This window comes from Octopus bimaculoides, chromosome 13 (assembly GCF_046866305.1).
Source record: "Octopus bimaculoides isolate indiv1 chromosome 13, ASM4686630v1, whole genome shotgun sequence".
Classification (NCBI taxonomy): domain Eukaryota; kingdom Metazoa; phylum Mollusca; class Cephalopoda; order Octopoda; family Octopodidae; genus Octopus; species Octopus bimaculoides.
In genome coordinates this window covers 40,078,200-40,083,714 of record NC_142940.1, presented here as the reverse complement: position 1 = coordinate 40,083,714, position 5,515 = coordinate 40,078,200, and the positions used below count along the sequence as shown (strand labels likewise).

The window sequence follows — 5,515 nt, the reverse complement described above, 5'->3', positions numbered from 1 at the left end:
CATCCAGCCGGTTTCGTAAGCCGCGGCCGGGCCTCCTCGCAATCGTCGGCCCTCTAACAGTGCAGCCTCAGCCTCAGCCGAGCAACGAGCAAGTAGAAGCGGCGGCGTCATCAGCGGTGAACGAAGCCCGCAAATCGTTTCCGCTGTCGTTATGCTTCCTTCTCGTTCTCTCTCTGGCAGCTGCCGACCGCGCAGTTTTCACCCAGCCTGCGTCCGCCCGAATACAGTGCGCCGCGTCAGATTCGCTCGCTCGCTCGCTCGCTCGCTCGCCCCGCCGACAGCCGCCTGCCCGCCTGTTCGTGCTGTCACCATCGACCGATCGGTATCCTCCTCCTCCTCGCCGACCCGCGGCCTCGTCGACGTCGTCTTCGAGGACCCGGTCAGGTTACGCCGCTGACCTCGTGTCGCGTCGCCGCCGGCGCGGCGGACGGGCTAGTTGTCGCTTCCCGATCCGCCACAGGCGACGCGACGTCACCGAAAGAGAGCGGTGCTGTGTGTTCGTCCCGCTAGACCGGGACGGATCAACAACCGTGGCTACAACTCCGGGTTTCGCGGCGGTGGTGCCCCCCCCCGCAATCTCCTCGCGCTCGCCCATCCCGGCATCGTCGTTGCTTTGGCTCGTTCGGCGGCTGCCGACAACGCCGTTTTCGTCATCGCACACACGCTTCTCGTTGACCGCAGCCCGTGCTGTCGCAATCGTTTCGGCTCGCTCGCTTCCCCGCTCGTCGTCCTTCTCGCGTGGCGGCGGCGGCGGCAGCAGCAGCAGCCAGAAACCGCCTCGCTTCTTCAACCCGCACCGGCGCCCGTCCTACCGCAGCGGCCCGGTGTGCGGCAGTCGGATCGCAAACCGTTTCTACTCGGCGAACTCTTTTTCTTCCGTCTGGCGCGCTTTTCCGCTGCTACAGCAGAGCGGCGGATTAGGACGCGTAACGTACGTACGAACGAACGGCTACCGCAGCAGCAGCAGCGGCGGCCGCGATTTTTCAGGCTCCTCCTCCTCCTCCTCTTCGCTTTCGTTTGCTCTCCGCGCGGCGGCGGCGGCGATGGCAGCAGCGGGACTTCCGCCTCGACATCCGCCTCGACTTCCGCTCTCAGCCGACCGACGCGACGGTGACGCTACTACAGCGACGACGACGACGACGACGACGATACCTGGTTGATCCTGCCAGTAGTCATATGCTTGTCTCAAAGCTTAAGCCATGCAAGTGTAAGTTCATGCCGTAAACGAATGGTGAAACCGCGAATGGCTCAGGAACCGGACCTAATCCTCGGGACCGTATTCCTCACCGCGAGGAGAGTGGATAACTGTGGCAATTCTAGAGCTAATACATGCAACCGAAGCCGCGATCGCAGGTCGCACCCGGGCGTCGGGCCGAAAAACGGCTTCCGGCAGCAGCAGCGGTCTTCGTCGCCGCAGCGCCTCCGCGTGCTCGGCGTCGTCCCAGCCGCTGCCGGTCGTCGCCGGCGCCCGCTCGGCCGGGTTGGTTCCGGGACTGCTCGCCAGTTCCCGCCGCCGCCGGTCGCGACGATACGGTCGGCCTTCCGCATTGGTCGCGGCGCAAATATTAGACTGAGACCGACGCGTACGGGCCGTCGCAGCAGCCGCCGTCGCCGTGCTTCGCACGCGCGCGGGTCTAGGCGTGCGTCGGCTTCACGCCCCTTCGATTTTGGTGACTCTGGATAACTGTCAGTACGATCGCACGGGCTAGTATCGACTAGCCTTCGCGCGACGGGTCCCCCGCGAGTCCGCCCTATCAACTGTCGACGGCCCGGTAAGTGCCGACCGTGGTGGCAACGGGTAACGGGGAATCAGGGTTCGATTCCGGAGAGGGAGCATGCGAAACGGCTACCACATCCAAGGAAGGCAGCAGGCGCGCAAATTACCCACTCCCGGCACGGGGAGGTAGTGACGAAAAATAACGACGCGGGACTCTGTCGAGGCCCCGCGATCGGAATGAGTACACTTCAAATCCGTTAACGAGGATCGACCGGAGGGCAAGTCTGGTGCCAGCAGCCGCGGTAATTCCAGCTCCGGTAGCGTATATTAAAATTGTTGCGTTTGAAAAGCTCGTAGTCGGAATTCGGGTCTCGAAAACGTGCCCCAGCACGTTCGGGGCGACGGCGCCGTCGCGGGCGTGCCTCGCGCGCGTCCGCTTCGGTCGTCCGTTCGCACTCCCGGCCCTATTCGCCGGTGCGTGCGCGGTCGGGCCGCGGAGCTCTGCGCGCATCGTCGCTGCGACGGTCTCTCCGGTAGCCCGTCACCCGCCTCCGTAGCTTCCGCTTCCGTCCTCTCGGTCGGTCGGTCGGTCGGTCGGCATCGGCACGCGATCGTTCGGCCTCGCCGCCGTCGTCGCTGCTGCCGCCGCCGCTGCCGTCTCCTCCGTCGCTTGCGGCGGTACGCGGTGTTTTCGGGGGAAACAAACGGGGGTCGAGCGTCGCCCGGGGCATCGCCGCTCGCACGCGTTTCGGTAGCGCGTCCACCTCCCGGTCGTTTCGGCCCGCACGGTTCCTCCGAGGGTGCTCTTCGCCGAGTGTCCGAGGCGGCCGGTACGTTCACTGTGAAAAAATTAGAGTGCTCAGAGCGAGCCCCGCCGGCTTGCATACGAAAAGCATGGAATGATGGAAAATGGCCTCGTCCGCGCGTCATCCGTCGGTCTCCGTTCACGACGAGGCAATGATCGAAGGGAGCGATCGGGGCCACTCGTATTGCGACGTTAGAGGTGAAATTCTTGGATCGTCGCAAGACGCACTGCAGCGACGGCGTGTGGCAAGCACGTTTTCCTCGATCAAGAGCGAAAGTCGGAGGTTCGAAGACGATCAGATACCGTCGTAGTTCCGACCGTAAACGATGCCGACTGGCGCTCCGCCGGCGTTCGCTTCGATGACCCGGCGGGGAGCCTGCGCGGGAAACCATAGTCGGTTCCGGGGGGAGTATGGTTGCAAAACAGAAACTTAAAGGAATTGACGGAAGGGCACCACCAGGAGTGGAGCCTGCGGCTTAATTTGACTCAACACGGGAAAACTCACCCGGTCCGGACACCGGTAGGATTGACAGATCGATAGCTCTTTCTCGATTCGGTGGGTGGTGGTGCATGGCCGTTCTTAGTTGGTGGAGCGATCCGTCTGGTTGATTCCGATAACGAACGAGACTCCGGCCTGCTAACTAGCGCGTCGATTAGTGCTTTTCCGGTAGCGAGGCGGCGCCGAAGCCATCGTCGGTAGCTCCGCGCGCGGCCCGTGCTTGCCGTTGCCGCCGCTCTCCTTCGCGTCCGGCGCTGCGGCCGCGTCCGGCAACTGCCTTCTTAGCAGCCTTTCGTGCTCCGCTCCTCGCGGGTTGGTGTGCGGGTTGGTCTGGGATGGCGGTTCGCACGCGGCGTGGTTGCGGCGTCGGTTGCGGAGCGGCGGCGGTGACTCGGTCGGCTCGGCCCGCGCGAGCCCGGCGGCGGCACGCCGTCGCGCCCGGGCCAGTCGGTTGGCGAACGCAGCGCTTCTTAGAGGGACGGGCGGCAGAAAGCCGCACGAGGCGGAGCGATAACAGGTCTGTGATGCCCTTAGATGTCCGGGGCCGCACGCGCGCTACACTGGAGGTATCAGCGGGCGCGTCTCCCCCGGCCCGAGAGGGTCGGGAAACCTCTGAACCACCTCCCGTGATAGGGATCGGGGCCTGGAACCAACCCCGTGAACGAGGAATTCCCGGTAGGCGCGGGTCATCAGCCCGCGTCGATCACGTCCCTGCCCTTTGTACACACCGCCCGTCGCTACTACCGATCGAACGGTCCGGTGAGGTCCTCGGATCTGGCCGACGAGTTCGCTTACGCGCGGCGGCGTTCCGCGCCGTCGCCGGCGCGTTCTCTGATGGCCCGGAGAAGACGACCGAACCCGATCGCTTAGAGGAAGTAAAAGTCGTAACAAGGTTTCCGTAGGTGAACCTGCGGAAGGATCATTACCGCAGCAGCAGCAGCAGCCCTGCTCCGCTCCTCCGTCTCCTCCTCCTCCTCCTCGCCTTTCCGGCGCCAGCCAGCCGGTTTCGTAAGTCGCGGCCGGGCCCCCTCGCACTCGTCGGCCCTCTAACAGTGCAGCCTCAGCCTCAGCCGAGCAACGAGCAAGTAGAAGCGGCGGCGTCATCAGCGGTGGACGAAGCCCGCAAATCGTTTCCGCTGTCGTTATGCTTCCTTCTCGTTCTCTCTCTGGCAGCTGCCGACCGCGCAGTTTTCACCCAGCCTGCGTCCGCCCGAATACAGTGCGCTAGGCCGACGGTGCTGCACGCTTTGCGGCTCCACGAACATCAATATCTCTCTCGTCTTCCTTCCTGGCGTCGGCCGGCCAACATCGCCGTCGTCGCCGTCGCCTCCTCCTCGCCTTTCCGGCGCCATCCAGCCGGTTTCGTAAGCCGCGGCCGGGCCCCCTCGCAATCGTCGGCCCTCTAACAGTGCAGCCTCAGCCTCAGCCGAGCAACGAGCAAGTAGAAGCGGCGGCGTCATCAGCGGTGAACGAAGCCCGCAAGTCGTTATGCTTCCTTCTCGTTCTCTCTCTGGCAGCTGCCGACCGCGCGGTTTTCACCCAGCCTGCGTCCGCCCGAATACAGTGCGCTAGGCCGACGGTGCTGCACGCTTTGCGGCTCCACGAACATCAATATCTCTCTCGTCTTCCTTCCTGGCGTCGGCCGGCCAACATCGTCGTCGTCGTCGCCTCCTCCTCGCCTTTCCGGCGCCATCCAGCCGGTTTCGTAAGCCGCGGCCGGGCCCCCTCGCAATCGTCGGCCCTCTAACAGTGCAGCCTCAGCCTCAGCCGAGCAACGAGCAAGTAGAAGCGGCGGCGTCATCAGCGGTGAACGAAGCCCGCAAGTCGTTATGCTTCCTTCTCGTTCTCTCTCTGGCAGCTGCCGACCGCGCAGTTTTCACCCAGCCTGCGTCCGCCCGAATACAGTGCGCTAGGCCGACGGTGCTGCACGCTTTGCGGCTCCACGAACATCAATATCTCTCTCGTCTTCCTTCCTGGCGTCGGCCGGCCAACATCGCCGTCGCCGTCGCCTCCTCCTCGCCTTTCCGGCGCCATCCAGCCGGTTTCGTAAGTCGCGGCCGGGCCCCCTCGCACTCGTCGGCCCTCTAACAGTGCAGCCTCAGCCGAGCAACGAGCAACGAGCAAGTAGAAGCGGCGGCGTCATCAGCGGTGGACGAAGCCCGCAAATCGTTTCCGCTGTCGTTATGCTTCCTTCTCGTTCTCTCTCTGGCAGCTGCCGACCGCGCAGTTTTCACCCAGCCTGCGTCCGCCCGAATACAGTGCGCTAGGCCGACGGTGCTGCACGCTTTGCGGCTCCACGAACATCAATATCTCTCTCGTCTTCCTTCCTGGCGTCGGCCGGCCAACATCGCCGTCGTCGCCGTCGCCTCCTCCTCGCCTTTCCGGCGCCATCCAGCCGGTTTCGTAAGCCGCGGCCGGGCCCCCTCGCAATCGTCGGCCCTCTAACAGTGCAGCCTCAGCCTCAGCCGAGCAACGAGCAAGTAGAAGCGGCGGC

The 5,515-nt window shown here is 64.5% G+C and overlaps 1 pseudogene; it reads left to right on the top strand.

The window, feature by feature from the left end:
* The first annotated feature begins 1,149 nt into the window (after nucleotides 1-1,149).
* LOC149132891 (small subunit ribosomal RNA) lies at nucleotides 1,150-3,946 on the top strand (annotated as a pseudogene).
* Nucleotides 3,947-5,515: the final 1,569 nt, after the last annotated feature.